The sequence below is a fragment of the Bos indicus genome, chromosome 28, assembly GCF_029378745.1.
Source record: "Bos indicus isolate NIAB-ARS_2022 breed Sahiwal x Tharparkar chromosome 28, NIAB-ARS_B.indTharparkar_mat_pri_1.0, whole genome shotgun sequence".
Taxonomy (NCBI): Eukaryota; Metazoa; Chordata; class Mammalia; order Artiodactyla; family Bovidae; genus Bos; species Bos indicus.
Window position 1 is genome coordinate 11644048 of NC_091787.1, and position 19826 is coordinate 11663873.

Here is a 19826-nt window from a genome sequence, read left to right on the forward strand (position 1 = left end):
GAATCTTCCCGACCCAGGGATCGAACCCAGGTCTACCGCATTGTAGGCACTTTTACCGTCTGAGCCACCAGGGAAGTCCTAACCTCTGGGCCACCAGGGAACTCCTTATTTCATTGTAAATTTCCTTGAGTGAGACAAAATTTAAGTTTACAACTAAAAATTTTATGGTAAGTAAACTACTTAGAAAAATGATTTAAATCAAAACAGCTGGCTATCAACTCAACATGAAATTCAATGGTGGTGGTGGTTTAGTTCTTCAGTCGTTTCTGACTCTGTGACCCCATGGATTGTAGCCAGTCAGGCTCCTCTGTCCATGGGATTTCCTAGGCAAGAATACTGGAGTGGGTTGCCATTTCCTTCTCCAGGGGATCTTACTGACTCAGGGATTCAACCCAGGTCCCCTGCAATGCAGGCAGATTCTTTGTCGACTGAGCCACCAGGGAAGCCCTGAAATTCAGTAGACAGATGTAATTTTGTAATTACTGAGACAAAATCTCAGTAATTTTGTCTTCAAAACTAAATTCCTCCAAAATATATTTTTTCATAAAATTACTTGCATCTTTAAAAATATTTTTTTAAATTAAGTGGACAAATCATAAATATCTAATAAGCAATGATATGAGTTTAAATTTGATGATTACCTTTTGTCAAATATTTAACTACAGTTAACGGTTAATCAGGGTGTTAGAGTTTTTTAAAGGCCATCACCTAGGACACTGAATGACTTACATGGATAAAACAGTGTCAGGGGTCTATGTGTTAAGATAGTATTCCTCAGAAAGGTGGAAGTGCTGGTACTATTTTCTTTTCAAAGTAAATCTAGTATCATATCTTGAGATCCAAAGCCAGGAATGTAAGCAGATATCTGTAAAGAAATAAGAGCAAAAAGCTGGAAATGGTTCTTAATCCAACTTCTTTTTTTCCCACCATGTGTGGCAGTGTGAATCAAAAGAGTTCATTAAAAAAGAAAAATCTCAGCAAGCATTCTGATAACAGTTCATGCTACAGCTCTTTTATGTTACTAGAGGGAAATTGAAAAGAATTTGCCCTACATAGTTAAAAAATTGAGTTTCTTTTGTGGCTGTACTCTGATTTTATTATTATATTTTTCTTTTGTAGTTGAAAAATAATCCTAGATTCTATCTTACGTTCCAATTCCCAACCAAAAACATTTTGTATTTAAAATGCTACTTTCACAGTGTTATAAAAACAATCTCATATATCAGGCCATCTGTGTAAAAATATTTGATGAAATATATCACCGTCTAACTATAGGAAACTGATTAAAATTTTGGTATCAGTATTATGAATTTTATTAGACAGAAACTGACAGATGTTTTTACATATTGAAAGTCAAATATTAAAATATATATGTACAATAAAAACCTGAGTTAGCTCTACATTGTATTATATTGTTGCACTATAGTTGTATAACTTCATGTTTATTAAAACATAGTTTATTAAACAAATTTAATAAATGGCAAGTAACAGCTGTTGTAGCTACTTTAGTGACTCAATTTATAACTCTCTTCTTTAGCATATGATGTGGACAGAATTGCAACCTACAATATTACACATATATAACAACTTCTCTGAATGTGACATATATTACTTTTCACTAAGGAGACATGGTATTTTAAAATGATGTGGCTAAAAGGATTCAAGCCATGATCACCAAAATTCTTTTTATCTATCTAAAATACTTTAATCGCCTGGGAATTCAACTGGTGAAAGTCATCTAAATGGTTTAAACTTTTGTTTTAATGTTCGGTTTTGTTAATGGATGAGCTGAAAAAAGGAGGCAGCTACTAAATCTGTTAGCATCAGAGTAGACAATAATCAAGAGTTCATCAAAATGTGTTAACAGAGTAAGAAGCCAGAAAAGAGAGAAAAAGGGAAAGCCACACCCTCTTGGTAAGATGACAGACTAACATTGATATCACACTACGACCAATAAACTATGAGGAACACTTATTCCAATAGAATAAAACCCAGGGGACAGAAGAATACCATCACTTCACAGCAAATAGAAGGGGAAAAAGTGGAAACAATGATAGATTTTACTTTCTTGGGCTCCAAAATCACTGTGGACAGTGACTGCAGTCACAAAATTAAAAAATGCTTACTCCCTGGAAGAAAAGCAATGACAAATCTAGACATCATATTAAAAAGCAGAGACATCACTTTGCAAACAAAGGTCTGTATAGTCAAAGATATGTTTTTTTCAGTAGTCATGTATGGATGTGAGAGTTGGACCACAAAGAAGGCCGAGTGCTGAGGAATTGATTCTTTTCGAACTGTGGTGTTGGAGGAGACTCTTGAGAGTCCCTTAGACTGCAGGGAGATTAAACCTAAGGAAATCAACCCTGAATATTCATTGGAAGGACTGATGTTAAGGCTGAAGCTCCAATACTTTGATCACCTGATGTGAAGAGCCAACTAATTGGAAAAGACCCTGATGCTGGGAAAGACTGAGGGCAAATGAGAATGGGGTGACAGAGGATGAGATTGGTGGATGGCATCACTGACTCAATGGGCATGAGTTTGAGCAAACTCCGGGAGATGGCGCAGGACAGGGAAGCCTGGTGTGCTACAATCCATAGAGTCACAAAGAGTCTAACATGACTTAGTGACTGAACAACAACAAGAGAAGCTTGTGGGCTTCCCTAGTTGCTCAGTGGTAATGAGGCCGCATGCCAATGCAGGAGACTTGGTTCAATCCCTGGGTCAGGAAGGGCACCTGGAAAAGGAAATGGCAACCCACTCCAGCATTCTTGCCTGGGAAATCCCATGGACAGAGGAGCCTGGCAGTCTATAGTCCATAGCATCACCAAAGAGTTGGACATGCCTTAGCGACTGAACAACAACATACATATATATGTATATTATGTGTTAATATCAAAAATTTTATTAATTATTCAGATTCTATAATTGCTATGTAAAATACAAATGTTTTAATAATTCCCACTTTTTTAGTTTACTTAGCAATTTTTCTTGATTTTGTAAAAAAACCAAAAACCTTAAATTAGCAAATGATTGTGGAGTAAATGAATTAAAGAGCAGCAATACTAAAGAATTCTTTATATAGTAGCCAGTCCTTGTAAGTGATATGTTAGGTATATTTTATTTATTGCATTCTGTTTTTTTCTTTTTATTATTTTCCTTCTATTGCTTTATAATTTTCCTGTGATATAATTTTTAGCTTTCATTATCTGTCTCTAGAATGTATTTATATGGTGTTTTCCACTTTATTAATAATTACATTTTCAGAAGTAGTTATTATTTGAAGCTTTTATATTTTAGAGTCAAATGTAAAACATGCTTTATGTTCCAACTAATTAGGTAAATATCAAGTTTTTCCTTAATCCCTATGGCTTTCATCTCACCTGTTACTTTTAATCTTTTATTCATAGTATGCTATTCATATAATTTTGAAGAATTTTACATTTGCCTTTTCTTTACAGTAATATTTATGAGTTATTTTATCTCATTTCTAGTTTAAATGATTTAAGTACATATAGACTACTTTTTACACCCTGGATTTCTCATTCTTATTTATACTTGCTAAACTTTTTTTGACAGGATCTCCAGTTTAAATGATTTAAGAACACATAGATCACTTTTTATACCCTGGCTTTCTCATTCTTACCTATACTTGCTAAATTTTTTTTGGTAGGATTTTTTGGTAGGGTTAAAAGATCATTCTATAGCTTTATACATTTAAAAACTGTGATTTACCTCTGGAATGTTAATCTTTTTCTAAACTTTATTAGTGTGGCTCTACTAATTTTAAGAAACTGCTTCTTCAAAAACTGAAACCATCACTTTTTTTTTTAGATTTACACAAAAAATAACATTTTATTACCTCACCAATTTTCATACCATCCTTTCCTTCTTTAAAAAATCTCTCCTTTTAAAACAAATCTTTACAAGGTTTTCAAAAAGGATCTTTTAATAATAAGCTTTTATACAAAAAGTATTAGCTTCTGAAAGATAGTGTGCTTCTGCATAGGTTCTATGTGGGGGACAATTTTCTCTCATAATTCAAAGTTATCTCCCATTGTCTTCTGTCTGCCTTTGTTATTGCCTTTATTATTCTTGTTTTTTAACAAGAAATTATCACCTGATTGCCCTTTCTTTGCAGGCATTCAGCTCTTAATTTTGGTGACTTTTAGAATCTTCTCTTTGATTTGATTTATCTTCTGAGTTTTCTCATTATATCTCTGGGGATAGATCTGTGTTTGTTATGCCTGCTTGCAAACCATCAAGCTTTCTGAAACTGAGGACCTATGTCTTTCATCAATACTGGAGCAGTGTCAGCTGTTTTGTATTTTCAAAATTCCACTTCTTCCATTCTCTCTATCCTCTTATTTTTGCTTTTGTATATGTTTTATATGGATGTTTTGCATTTTATATCAAAATATTTCTTTCTCAGTTTCCTTTCCTAGTTTTACTCTCCTTCACATTTCTCATCTCTTGTCTCTATCTCCTATCTTAGGTTTTCTTTTTTTCAGATGTGTCATCCAGTTTACTCTCTCCTCATCTTATTTATTTATTCAGGGCCTTCATTGCTGTGCACAGGCTTTCTCTAGTTGTGGTGAAAGTGGGCTTCTCTTTCTTACAGTGTGTGGGCTTCACATTTCTGTGACTTCTCTTCCTGAGAAGCACAGGCCCTAGAGCTTCAACTGTTGTCGTTCATGGGCTTAATTGGTTCAGCCATGTGGAATCTTCCTGAACCAAGGATCGAACCTGTGTCCCCTGCATTGGCATGTAGATTCTTAATCACTGGACCACCAGGGAAGTCCTTACCTCCTTATCTTTGGCTTATCCCATCCACTGGATGATTTAAAGCTAGTTCTTACATTTTTAATTTCTTAAAGTTCTATTTGATTTTAATCAAATATTTCTGATCACATTGATATTTATTTTTCATCATAATTTTTATTTTCTTTTTTATAGTTTATTTTAACAACAAAAATTCATTCTTATCTGTGATAGTATATTTTGCTGGTTTTAATGATCATTTTTTCTCTGTGCATTTAAAGACTTTTGATCATTAGTTTATGTTTCTTGCCACCTTATTTAAAGGAATTTTGAGGTGTCTGCAATTAAAATGCACCCCCTAAAGAAGACTTTAGTTTTCTTGTGCTGATATCCTAATAGCACTTAAAGAAAAGTGAAAGTGTTAGTTGCACAGTCATGTCTGACTCTTTGGGACCTCATGGACTATAGTCCACCAGGCTCCTCTGTCCATGGAATTCTCCAGGCAAGAATACTGGAGTGGGCTGCTATTCCCTCCACCAGGAAAAGCACTGAAACATGGGGACAATTAAAATGTACATTTTAAGGTGGACTTTTTCTGACCACAAGACCTTTTCTTGACCCAAATTCAAGTAAGAGTAAGTTTTTCTTTAGAGGCTTTCAAATGAAATTTTTTCTACTCTGTAAAGGCCAAGATAATTATAGATCACACTATTGCCCTTTGTAGAGTTTTTTTATGTTAATCAGCCCACTGTGAATATGGACTCTCAGTGGTTCCAATCGGAATGAGCAAATGTGTCAGAATAACCCCAAGGTTCTCTTTGCCTCAGTGGAGTTAGAGTTTATCACGTCTGAATAATTTCTTTTCTTTCACATCACCTCAGGTATGTATTTAGGAAGATGAATCTTTCTGCCTCTGACAGTATATCTAGGTGTATTCTCAAAAATGAAGTCCCTCTCATCATTTAGTATACAGTATTTTTAAAATAGTAAATTAATTTAGTTCTTAGTATACAAAGCTACTCACATATTTTTCTCTTTATTTATCTCCTAATTATTGACTTCAGGTTTTCCCAGGTTTATCAAGATGAGTCTATTTCATTAAACTGTCGTTCAACATGAATTGGTAAGATAAAGTTTGGAAAGAATTTTTTTAACTCCAAATAAGAGTAGTTTTTACAGGCTTAAAGAAGACAGAAGTTTACCTCTGTTATGTAACATAGGCATTCTAAGACAGGTACGCTGGCTTCAATATCATCAGGGACCTAGGATTCTCCACATCAGATTTCTACTTCACAGTACAAGATGGCCATGTTAGCTTCAACTATCACATTGGAACTAAACCCAACAGAAAAAGATAACACTGGGACCCTGCTTTTGTCATAGGATATATACACTAACTCTACTCATATGACATTTGCCATGACCAGAAAACTGTCACATTGCAACACTTAGCCTCAAGGTGTTAGAAAATGCCAGCTTTATGCTAGCTAATCTTGTGCCTAATTTATATTCAAAGATCCTATTAGTGAAGAATAATACATAGAAACTGGGGAAGAATCATCATTTTCACTCCCAAATAAACAATTCCAAAGTTGTCTCCAATTGCTGTACCCAACTTCAAGTCCAGGATGTCTAGGGATGTTCATTTCTTTTCATCAAGCTAGGATTTGACTTTTGATGTGCTAGTTATTTATACAACTGTGGAAAAACATAAGAGTAATAATCATAAAATTTTTCAAATAATAAGCGATTAGCAGTTGGTGCTACAGTAAGTTCTTAAGCTTGTCCAACTGGCAGCCCTTGATTCAACTTTCTGGGGAAAATTCCTTTGTTTTCTGTAGTCACAGTCTCTGTTCTTGGGAGGCTGTCCCCTGTCCAATAGCCTCCAAGGCCCCACCTGAAAGTGCCCTTAGAGTTTTCAGAGCTACAGATGGTGCAGATTTGGGAGCCCTTTCAAAAGTAGGTTGATTTTAAAGTTTGAATTTTCACAAATTTTGTGATTTTTTTTTTTTTGCTAACAATAATGCCCCATTAGAAGATTTTGATGTGTTTACTTGGTTTCAGGTACAAGAAAGAATAGCCAAGTGTTTTTGCCTAGACAATTTTTAACCCTAAAAGCTGATTTCATATATACTGTTTCCTGAACCCTTCTCTTGCGTGAGTACTAAGTCACTTCAGTCATGTCTGACTCTTTGCAAACCTATGGGCTATAGCCCACCAAGTTCCTCTGTCCATGGGATTGTCCAGGCAAGAACACTGTAGTGGGTTACCATGACCTCCTCCAGGGTATTTTACCAACCCAGGGATCAAAACTCCATTTCCTGTAGCTCCTATATTGCAGGTGGATTCTTTACCATTGAGCCACCAGGGAAGCCCCAAGCCTTTTTAATCCCATGTTTGTGGTTTTTTGTTTTGTTTTGTTTTTACCAAAGAAGCTATATCCCTTAGTTACAAAACAATAGTCTTGGGTAGAAAGACAATAAGCTAACTTTGTCTCTCCTTTTGGGAGACTTACGTAAGGGGAAAGAAACTCTTAACCAGTGAAGGTACCTACCTGCTGCTGGAAAGTGCAACTAGAAAGCTACTACTAGGAAGAAGGGAGGAGTAAAGAATATTTTCTGAGGTCTCTTCCATTAAGGTTTCAAGTACTGTACATGTCACTTCCACTTCATTGTATCAGATAGAACATATTCATATGACCATACTCACCTTTAACAGAGCCAGTCAAAAGGTCACTTTATTTCTGGCAACCATATGCCAAAAGAAAGCTTGGGGGGTTTATTACACTGTAAGTGAGGAGAAAAATATTCAAAGAGCAGTATCTGCCATCAAATGACTTCTTTGTTTTTAGCCCAAATAAGAGCTTGGGTCATGGAGCCAATGCCTGAGTTCAAGCTCTAGATCTGCTATTTCTAGTAACCTCTGTCAAGTTTGTTTCAAATAAGGATAATGTTATTGCCTATCCTTCAGAGTTGTCATATGAATAACATAACGTTAGCAAAATGCTGTACAGTTTACCTAGAATAGTCAAATTCAGGATGTAGGGAGGGAATGGGGATTTAGTGTTTAATGGGGAGATGGTTTCAGTTAAGGAAAGTAAAAATTTCAGAGATGGATGATGGCAAGAGTTGAGCAATGTGAATATCCTTAGTGCCATTGAACTGCACAGTTAAATATGGCTAAAATCATGTTTTACATCATGTGATTTTTACCACCACAACAAAAACATTAAAAAATAATGTCAGCAGAGTGTCTAGCACTAACTACAGAGCTCTGCTGCTGCTGCTGCTGCTGCTAAGTCACTTCAGTCACGTCCAACTCTGTGCGACCCCATAGACAGCAGCCCACCAGTCTCCCCCATCCCTGGGATTCTCTAGGCAAGAACACTGGAGTGGGTTGCCATTTCCTTCTCCACAGAACTCTAGGAATGTTTTTTAATTTTTTTTATTCAATTTGAGGCTAATTATTTTACAATATAATATTGTGGTGGTTTTTGCCATACATTGATATGAATCAGCCATGGGTGTACATGTGTTCCCCATCCAGACCCTCCCTCCCACTTCCCTCCCCATCTCATCCCTCTGGGTCATCCCAGTGCACAAGCCCTGAGCACCCTGCCTCATGCATCAAACCTGGACTGGTGATCTATTTCACATAAGATAATATACATGTTTTGATACTATTCTCTCAAATCATCCCACCCTCGCCTTCTCCCACAGAGTCCAACAGTATGTTCTTTACATCTGTGTCCCTTTTGCTGTCTCGCATATAGGGTCATCATTACCATCTTTCTAAATTCCATATATATGTGTTAAAAATACTGTATTGGTGTTTCTCTTTCTGACTTACTTCGCTCTGTATAATGGCTCCAATTTCATCCACCTCATTAGAACTGATTCAAACGCATTATTTTTAATAGCTGAGTAATATTCCATTGTGTATATGTACCACAGCTTTCTTATCCATTCGTCTGTTGATGGACATCTAGGTTGCTTCTGTGTCCTGGCTATTGGAAACAGTGCTGCAATGAACATTGGGGTACACGTGTCTCTTTCATTTCTGGTTTCCTTGGTGTGTGTGCATAGCAGTGGGATTGCTGGGTCATATGACAGTTCTATTTCCAGCTTTTTAAGGAACCTCCACACTGTTCTCCATAGTGGCTGTACTAGTTTACAGTGTAAGAGGGATCCTTTTTCTCCGTACCCTCTCCAGCATTTATTGCTTATAGACTTTTTGATAGCAGCCATTCTGACCAGCGTGTGATGGTACCTCATAGTGGTTTTGATTTGCATTTCTCTGATAATGAGTGATGTTGAGCATCTTTTCATGTGTTTGTTAGCTATTTGTATATCTTCTTTGGAGAAATGTTTGTTTAGTTCTTTGGCCCATTTTTTGATTGGGTTGCTTATTTTTCTGGAATTGAGCTGTAGGAGTTGATTGTATATTTTTGAGATTAATCCTTTGTCAGTTGCTTAATTTGCTATTATTTTTCCCTTTCTGAATGTCGTCTTTTCACCTTGCTTATAGTTTCCTTTGTGCAAAAGCTTTTAAGTTTAAACGGGTCCCATTTGTTTATTTTTGCTTTTATTTCCATTACTCTGGGAGGTGGATCATAGAGGATCCTGCTGTGATTTATGTCACAGAGTGTTTTGACAAAGGAGGCAAGAACATACAATGGAGAAAAGACAATCTCTTTAACAAGTGGTGCTGGAAAAACTGGTCAACCACTTGTAAAAGAATGAAACTAGAACACTTTCTAACACCATACATAAAAATAAACTCAAAATGGATTAAAGATCTAAATGTAAGACCAGAAACCATAAAACTCCTAGAGGAAAACAAAGGCATGCGCTCTAGGAATATTAGGTAATTATGCTAATTATGATGCCTATAATAATGATGATAATTATTGCATGGTTTGTCCCATATCCTTTAGATTTACTTTAAGATACAGTGGGATGAAGCTGAAAATAACATTTCCTGTCAATTCTCTATATCTACATAACCAGTAACTACTATGTACCAGGTACTGTTTGAGTCACTGAGTTGAAGCAATGAAGAAAACAAAGATTCTGTGCTAATGGAACTTCTGACAGTCATCTCTACTGAGCCTCATTGCCAATGGGATGACACCCCAGTCCGCTGGGTATATATATAGTAAATGAAAACTGTAATTTTCCAGCATGCATTGCTATCATAGATTTCCCTGAAGGCACATGCCTGCCTTTTCTCAAGGAACTGTGCTCCCAGAATAAACCAGCAGTTCACCTGATTCTTCCCTTAGTTATCTAAAGTGTCTCTTATTCTTTGCATGGATTTAAAATTATTTTCATAGGTGAGAAGCACAGGGGAGTGCTCACCCTGTGTTTTTACGCCTGATACTATACGGTGAATAAAGTGTTCAGCATCCTCCTACTTTTTCCAGGTAGACTCAAGTGCACTTTGTGCTCAAGTCTTGGAAGATCATTTTCAATCTATATCTGTTTGCCTTATAAATACTGTTGAATCATCCAAGATTTTACCAGTAGGTGTTTTGCCAGTCTTTACTTTCGATAGTTTTAAAATTTTGTCTCCCTCCAGGCAGGTCTGCAGAATTTTAATTAGAGTTTTAGAGGAAACAATGCGGCTCCATTAAAAAGATACCATTTGAATCAGATTGCCATTATTTTCAGATAAAATTTTAAATACGCTAAAATCTTGACTACTCATTTGACTTGATTTTCTTCATGTAATATTTTAGCACTTCTTATGTTGTTTTTTAACATCATGAAGAAATTCTAGCCAAACTTACTTATGCAGCATCCTTACCATGAAGGTAATTTTATCATTTAATGGAAACATTCTTTCCAAAATATGACAATATGTTTCTTAATATACCCACTATATTATATTCACATTATTAAATTTATAACTTAATTACAAGCTTGCTGCTGCTGCTGCTAAGTCACTTCAGTCATGTCCGACTCTGTGCGATCCCATAGACGGCAGGCCACCAGGCTTCCCCGTCCCTGGGATTCTCCAGGCAAGAACACTGGAGTGGGTTGCCATTTCCTTCTCCAGTGCATGAAAGTGAAAAGTGAAAGGGAAGTTGCTCAGTCGTGTCTGACTCTAGCGACTCCATGTAGTGCAACCTACCAGGCTCCTCCATCCATGGGATTTTCCGGGCAAAAGTACTGGAGTAGGGTGCCATTGCCTTCTCCAAGTACAAGTTTACCTAACCTATAAAATATAGAGTTTTTAGATTATTTCTGACTTCAAGCACATTTTTTTAAATGAGAATATTGTTTATTGATGGTACGACTTTATGTAATAAAAAATAATTATGCGATATTTACTTGAGGCTTGTAACCCAAAGTCTCATTCCCATGGATATCAGGACCAAAATAAATAAGAGCAATAAAACAATTGTCCTCACTATAAATCTAGGGATCATTCTGTAACATTGAACAGAAGATAAAAAACAAACTTGTTTTAAAATTAGATTTAGTGTTGTGTGAAAGGAGAAGGTTGGCACTCCCCTTGACGCCTGACAATAAGCATATGGTTAAGGCACTGCCACCTACGATGTGACATCTAACCACTATTTTTATTGGGATTGACATATACACACCACTGTATATAAAATAGAAAACTAATTAGAACCTACTGTATAGCAGAGGGAACTTTACTCAATACTTTAATGATCTATATAGGAAAATAATATGAAAAAGAGTTGATATATGTATATGCATAACTGATTTCATTTTGCTGTATACATGAAACCAACACAACACTGTTAATCAACTGTACTCCATAAAAATGTATATACCAGAACACACTCAACAGTTAAATAAATGAGAAACAAACCTTTAAAAAGTAAAAATGAATAAAATAAAAGTAAATTTTAAATGAAATGAAAAACAATAATTTGTCAGTTCAGTTCAGTTCAGTCGCTCAGTCATGTCTGACTCTTTGTGACCCCATGAATCGCAGCACGCCAGGCCTCTCTGTCCACCACCAACTCCCGGAGTTCACTCAAGCTCATGTCCATTGAGTCGGTGATGCCATCCAGCCATCTCATCCTCTGTCGTCCCCTTCTCCTCCTGCCCCCAATCCCTCCCAGCATCAGGGTCTTTTCCAATGAGTCAACTCTTCGCATGAGGTGGCCAAAGGGTGTTAATTATCTACAGAATTGTGACTTATTTTATAGATTAAGGATATTTCTTTTACCTTGAGTAAAAAATGCAAAAGCAAAATGTTCAAGGTGCGTGTCTTTTGAAAAGATTGGCTTTGAGGAATTTTAAACACTAAAATATATATCTCAAGCTGAAACACAAGGAATATTTTCCCATTGGGAAATAGGAAGATTCATATTGTAATAATTAGTAAGTTTTAGCAAAAGAGCTGGAATCCAAGCCCCCTTCACTGTCTGTTTGTACATCTTTTAGATGTTAGGAAATAAAACAGGAAGGACTAGAACATAATCAAGAACTCTATTTTTATGCTGTTATATTCATTATATCTCTTAAATATTCAGCAGGGCATGCCGAGTAAGCAGAGGGATATATGAATTGGAAATTCTGTGGTGAACTCAGGGGTGAAGATATACATTTAGGTGATATTGGCATGTGTATGATATTTACGACCTGTTGACTAAAAATAGATCACCTAAGAAAAAGTAAAGATAGCAAAAAAAATTTGACTGTACTTTAGATTAAACTTATTTTGTTGAACACATTTATCTCTGTTTTCTTTTAAAGCCCCACTAAATAAGGGTAATGTAGTTAAAATTCTTACTCTCTACCAGGACAACACTATCAAGAGATAAATAGCAAGTGGCAAGTGCAAGTGTGGTCAATAACTTTTGGAAGATAGAAAGCACATGAAAGAGGTAGGAGGCTGGGAAACTGGATCCTAAGTGCCATAAGGGTGAGGTCAATAAGAACAATTTATTCCTGTAAAGAACTCTAGGAAAAATACCAGAAAATCATTTACTGCAAAATTTACAGGTGAAACAGCAAGTTGAAATAGGAAGACTGGTGAAATTTTCCTGGATAGAAGAGCAGCTAGAACTTCACATCTTGGGACTTCCCTGGAGGTCCAGTGGTTAAGACACTGTGATTCCACTGCAGGGGCACAGTGTGGAACTAAGATCCTGCTAGCCATGTGGCATGGCCAAAATAAAATAAGTGACTGTTAAGTTGTTAAAATACCATTTTAAAAAATTAAGAACTTCACAACACTTCCTCAGCCTGTTCTAGAAAAGTTTAACTAGGAAGCTACACAGATTAGAGAGGATTTAGTTAGTACACATACCATCTTGCATTTCAGAAGTTGAGAAACTAGAAAATACCTCTGCTAGACTTCCTTGCAGCTGAGGTTCATTGTAAAGGCCAAAGCTATCCTGCTTCTTCACCTCTGATGACACGCATAGGCAGAAGAAGTTAGTGATTTCCCAAGGCTGCTAACTAGCTTCCATGTCCAGTCACTGGCTGTGTGAATGTCATGTTAGTCCAGCAGGTAAAGATGGTTCTAGAATCAACAGTGAGGTGCCCTCTTGATTCCTGCTTCTTGATATTGCAATAAAGTCTATGGGCTCTGTTTTCCTGATCCCAGGGTGCTGTTAGAGAGTTTAGTCTTGGGGTCAACAGGGCCAGTGATAAATCCCTGATTCCTAACCTTCTTAAGAGTAACATATATTGTGCATTCTTTCACAGGCTAGTTCTGGAGTGTTTTCCTAGGGATCATTTTTGAGAACCTTACCTGGAACTATTTCTCCAGTCTTCCCAATGTATTTTTCTAAACAAAAATCTGTCTGTGTTAAATTCCTTCAGCTTAAAAAGGCCAGAGTAATTTCCCTTACAGATAAAGTAGTTGAAAGATGCCATACTTCAAAGAGGAGGTTTACAAAATGTCTAGATATAGGATGATCACACCCCCATTCTTACCCATTGGCTCCATTTCTTTCCAAGGATAATAGAAAGCTGCAAAACCCTCTTACTAATGCACATGCATACAAACATTGCACACACACACACACACACACACACACACACAAACACACACATACACAGTCATGTTTGTTTTCTGAAGAGTTCCTTACAGTCTCCCAGTTGATGGTCCATGCAGATGTACAGAATCCAACTGGCTTTTAGTAACTTAGCCTTAAGCATGAATTGACAAACAAAAATGATCAAATATTTGAGCAAGCCTTCTACATGTAGGGCTTCCCAGGTGGCACAGTGGTAAAGAATCTACCTGCCAATGCAAAACGACACAAGAGACACAAGTTCAATCCCTAAGTCAAGAAGATACCCTGGAGGAGGAAATGGCAACCTACTCCAGTATACTTGCTTGGAGAACCCAGTGAACAGAGGAGCCTGGTGGGCTACAGTTCATTTGGTCACAAAGAATCGGACATGACTAAGTACGCACAAACATCACCATCTACGTGTAAGACAGAGATTTTAAAAAATAAGATAAGGGAAGAAAAAGAGAAAGGAAGGAAGCAAGGAGGGAGAGAAGAAAGACATGATGTGTGATTCAGCAAAAAATTTCAAAAATAATTAGGGGACTTCCCTGATAGTCCAGTGTTTGGGGGACTGCCTTGCAGTGAAAGGAGCGCAGGTTCAGTCTCTGGTCAGGAACTGGGTTCCCACATGCTGCAGAGCAACTCAGCCCTCACGCCACGACTGCGGAGCCTGCATTCTCTGGATGCCATGTGCCACAACTAGAGAGTCCATGTGTCGGAATGAAAGATCCCACATGATGCAAGGAAGATCCTATGTGCCGCAACTAAGACCTGATGCAGCCAAACAAATGAATAATTGTAAAAACTATAATTAAACGCTGTAGTGAAGAACAGAAGTATCATCCAGATAACTGATGTTTAGAGTAGGTTTTCAAAAGAAGCAGCCGTCAACATTCTGAAGGAGTAACCATTAACTGAAGAAGAAATTCAATAAAGCATGTCACAACATTTGGAGCAGAGATTTCCATGTTAGCCAAAACACATTTTCTTTTCCTTCTGGGCACAAACTAGAGCACATTTTTCAGAGACCTTGCAAGTCACGGCCACTGTGCCTTAGACCCACAGAGGCATGTGGTCTGGGAATCAGCCCCCATAAAAACCATCCATGCTTGCGCCCATGGTCTCTCTTCCTCTCTGGGGCCTTTTTTCCTGAACAGTGACATCCAGAATGGGTCCCCGTATGAATGTGTGAAGCAGAGCCTTCTCTCACCACTGCTGGGAGTTGATGCAAACAAGGACTAAATAAATCCATTTGATTTTGTGGTTGATATTTTCCAGCAGTTAGCTTAACCCAGCTGATTCAGAAGTCAAGTAAAGTGATCAACGAGACTCCCCTTCCAAATTAAGCTGACAGAGAAAGCAAAGCAAGTCTCAATGGTTGGGTGCACTGCGGGAAGGAAAACTATTATAACATTAGTCTCTTTTCTTCACCTAATTTCATCCTCTTTGTGTATCTTCCCCTTTATTAGACTCACTTTAAGAAGGAGTTCACAGATATACAAGCACCACAGGGTACCTTATTCCCTTCATTCAAGTGCTGTGTTCTGAAAGTGGTAAGTACGTTAGCAGCAGATTCTTCTGGGGGCAGTGATTCCTGGAATATCAAAAGGCAGTTAAAATGAAACAGCCAGCTGCAATCATTGTCAAATGTTAGATTCTGTTAAAAAGCTGTTGCAGCAATCTTGCAAGGGAGAGACTGACCTCAGCATAAAGCACCTGCCCATACAGACCAGAGAACATAATAAAGAAGACAGAACGTTGCAGAAACATGTGTGCCTATGTTTGGGCAGGCTTGCAAACACACTCAACAATTGCCTCTCTAACCCTCCTAGTACACAAAGTACTGAATTTAACTCAGGTTAAATTTATATATAACAACACAGAGGATGTTCCAGGTTGTTTTCCTTGCTCCATCAGTGTTCTCACACTCATCTCAGAAACTTGGCCTGAGAATCAGTTTTTCCCAATGTAGTCCAAAGTACCTTAAAACAGGGATACCTTTTTGCCAGAAGTCATCTTCTAAGTCTGAGAAAAGTTAAAACTAAACTTCAGAACTCCTGAATCTTCTTTATTTGATTAAATATTACCTTAATTTGCTAAGTACCCACACATACATGCACACACCCTGGCAACGCAATTATGGTAGAAGGAGAGTAAGTAGAGAATAAAATGGTTTGGCTTTACTGCTAACAGTAAAGAATCAAATGTACTCTGATCTTAGTCCTAAATAACATCATGGTTATTATCTACCAAACACAATGAAACAAAGAAGTCCATGATGATGATTTTGCACAAGTAGTATGAGGTAATGAGGAACACAGGAGGTTATTTAGACAAATCCAAAATATTGACTGATGTGTCCTAATATTTTCAAGATTCTTCATGTACACAGTGGAATATTACTCAGCATTAAAAATAATGCATTTGAATCAGTTCTAATGAGTTGGATGAAACTGGAACCTATTTTACAGAAAGAAGTAAGTCAGAAATAAAAACACCAATACAGTATATTAACACATATATATGGAATTTAGAAAGATGGTACCGAGGACCCTATACGTGAGAAAGCAAAAGAGACACAGATATAAAGAACAGACTTTTGGACTCTGTGGGAGAAGGCAAGGGTGGGATGGTTTGAGAGAATAGCATTGAAACATGTATGTTACCGTATATGAAATAAATCACCAATCCAAGTTTGATGCATGAAACAGGGCACTCAAAGTCAGTGCACTGGGACAACCCAGAGGGTTGGGATGAGGAGGGAGGTGGCAGGGGGATTTGGGAAGGGGGAAACATGTACAGACATGGCTGATTCATGTCAATGTATGGCAAAAATCAACACAATATTGTAAAGTAATTAGTCTCCAATTAAAATTAATTAATTTTAAAAATAAAATAAAAAACATTCTTCTCATCAGAATTTTAAGATGATTCAAGATTCACGTTGCTCAGACTGTCTTAAGTTCCATTTATAAAGCATTTTTAACACCACAAGTCTTGTCAAAACTACAGCTACACATTTATAGTTAAATGGGTGTTTGAAGAGAAGAGTTAACAGCAAGTCTAAATTATTTTTCTGTGGAAAGAATGACCTCAGAATTACCTCTCTTCGCATCGTTTCCCTGGAAACCGAATGGTTTAAGTTAAACGTAGGACATAAGCACAGCCACTAAGAAATGATGTTTATTGCAAAACTGATTCAAATTTGGTCAACTGTATTTGGGCTTGCTGGGCTGAGAGTGAGCTATTAAAACCTGTTGATGCATAGACCTCAGATTCCTGTGTGAGGTGGACAACTTTTCATCAAATTGTTCCTTGAGGGACATGAAAACTTTGCTCAAGGATGTTACAAGATACTGGTGCAATGTTGAGGGAGCCTAATCAAATGCAGGACTGTTTCTGCATCAACCCACACGGGTTCATACTTTACAAAACAACTGATGCTTGGGTGGCCTGTACATCATGTTCCTAAGTACTGTAAAGATTCCTCTTGAAGACAGCATTCCTGTAACTGCCAGTTATGTTGGGATTCTTGCCCATATCTTTGTACAAAACTAAAGTGAACATGGTACCAGATTATGGACCATAGTTGTGTGAAGGAAAATGCCAAGCCGTATCTGCAACTCTCTCCTATGTTATGTAGAGTAGGCGTGAAAGTCATGCACAGATTTTTTTATCTGTGCTATCATTATTTGCTAGAGTAAATGACACAGATAGTTTAAATGTTTTAACATGTCTAGTAAAAATTAAACTGTATCTTCACATTCTGAGCAATGCTATTTATAATTTAACTTATATTTCCAAATGCCTATTCTTGCTAAAGATACATAGTTTGGGGGGGATTAAAAATACTACTATAAATGCTCCATGATTTAAAAATGTATTTTCTCTTCCTTTTTTACTTTATGTGTCTTTAATTAATACATAACTGCATTTCTTAAAACACTGTTTGGTAAGCTAGACTTTTTTAACTCACAAAATTTTATTAAAGATTATTTATTCATTTATTACAATTTTGGTTATAGTATGGTTTATAAGCAAATTTTATGTCCTAGTTTTAAAAGACTTATGCATTGTCTTTTAACTATATAAAGATTTGCTTTACCTATCTACTTTTTTCTTTACTTATGCCCATGTTAAACCAAGAACTGTATACCTTGAGGTTGATGACATCTACCAGAACTAGCTGGCTTATGCTGAACAAAAATGCTGGCCTATTTTTCAATAGGACTTCTCTGGTGGCTCAGACAATAAATACTCTGCCTGTAATGCAGAGGACCCAGGTTCAAACCCTGGGTCAGGAAGATCCCCTGGAGAAGGGAATGGCAATCCACTCCAGTATTCTTGCCTGGAAAATTCCATGAACAGAGGATCTTGGGGGACTATAGTCCATGGGATTGCAGTCAGACATGACTGAGAAACTAACACACACTCTTCAATAGAGGCCAGAAATCTCACTTAAGACGTGAAATCCACAAGTTTTAAAACATTGACAGCCAGGATGGAACCCACTGAATTTTAAATGGTGTCCTTTGTCCTCTTTCTCCATTATTTTAAAAAATTTAACACCTCTATCTCTACCTTAGTAGGTTAGGGCCATGGTCATCCATAAGCTCGCACAAATACACGTCATGTCCTTGGGTTCAACGTCACAAAGCGTGTGAGCAGAAATGACTGCCCACTTTAGGTTTAAACTTAAAGCATTTTTAAAATTTTTGTTCTTCCTCTAGTCCCTCTTTCCTATGCTATATCACAGACATGGCATTGTCCCAGCTTCCAGTATATAAATTAGGGGAAAGCAGAGCAAAAATATGAAGGAACCTGTGTTTCTAAAGGCCAGACATTTTGCCAGTCTGTACCACTGACCTTGAACTGATACTGAGAAGGAAGCATTTCAAACACACTTAAGCCAATTTATTTTGAGAACTCTGTGTTACTACAGAAAACAATTACTTAAACTAACACTATAACTCATTTAATGTATATTTTAAAAGTTTGTGATGGAAATAATTTAAAAAAACATCTCTTGGTGTGTAAATTGACATGATAGGCCAGTATTTCCAGTCTAGCCCTTACCTCCCACACCAGTTTCATTTCCTCGATGGAGTAATACCAAACTACAGTATCTCTCTGAAAATACCTCAAAATGGGGTTTTAAATATGTTGTACTCAATGCTTGAAATGGGTTTTTACCACTTTCTGTCTGCTGAAGTCCTATTTATTATTTAGGGATTCCCTGGTGGCTCAGATGGTAAAGAATCTTCCTGCAATCAGGTTCAATATCTGGGTCAAGAAGATCCCTGGAGAAGGAAATGGCAACCGACTCCAGTATTCTTGCCTGAAGAATCCCATGGACTGAGTAGCCTGGTGGGCTACAGTCAGTGGGGTGGCAAAGAGTCTGACACAACTAAGCAACTAACACTTTCACTTTTCTTTATTATTTAAGACTAACCACCAACATCTCATATCGTCAGACTTTCCCTTAAACTGATAACATGACTTAAATGCTAAATAATAAAATGATAAATTTTAAGACTACCCCAACATCATCAATTCATTGAATATTTTTTTTAGCTTGCACTGTCATACCCTGGGTGTCCTAGGTGGAGCTAATAGTAAAGAACCTGCCTGCCAATGCAGGAGACATAAGAGACACTAATTTGATCCCTGCGCTGGGAGAACCCCCTAGAGGAGGGAATGGAAATCTATTCCAGTATTCTTGACTGGAGAATCTAGTGGACAAAGGAGCCTGGCAGGCTACAATCCACTAGTTCAGTTAGTTCAGTCACTCAGCCATATCTGATTCTTTGCGACCCAATGGACTGCAGTATGCCAGGCTTACCTATCCTTCACCACTCCCAGGATTTGCTCAAACTCATGTCCATAGAGTCGGTGATGCCACCCAACAATCTTATCCTCTATCGTGCCCTTATCCTACTTCCTTTAATCTTTCCAAGCATCAGAGTATTTTCCATTGAGTCAGTTTGTCACATCAGGTAGCCAAAGCATTGGAGTTTCAGCTTCAGCATCAGTCCTTCCAAAGGATATTCAA

General features: G+C 37.2%; 1 pseudogene; it reads left to right on the forward strand.

Moving 5' to 3' along the window:
- The first annotated feature begins 11250 nt into the window (after positions 1-11250).
- On the forward strand, positions 11251-11353 carry LOC139180480 (U6atac minor spliceosomal RNA; annotated as a pseudogene).
- The last annotated feature ends 8473 nt before the right edge of the window (positions 11354-19826 follow it).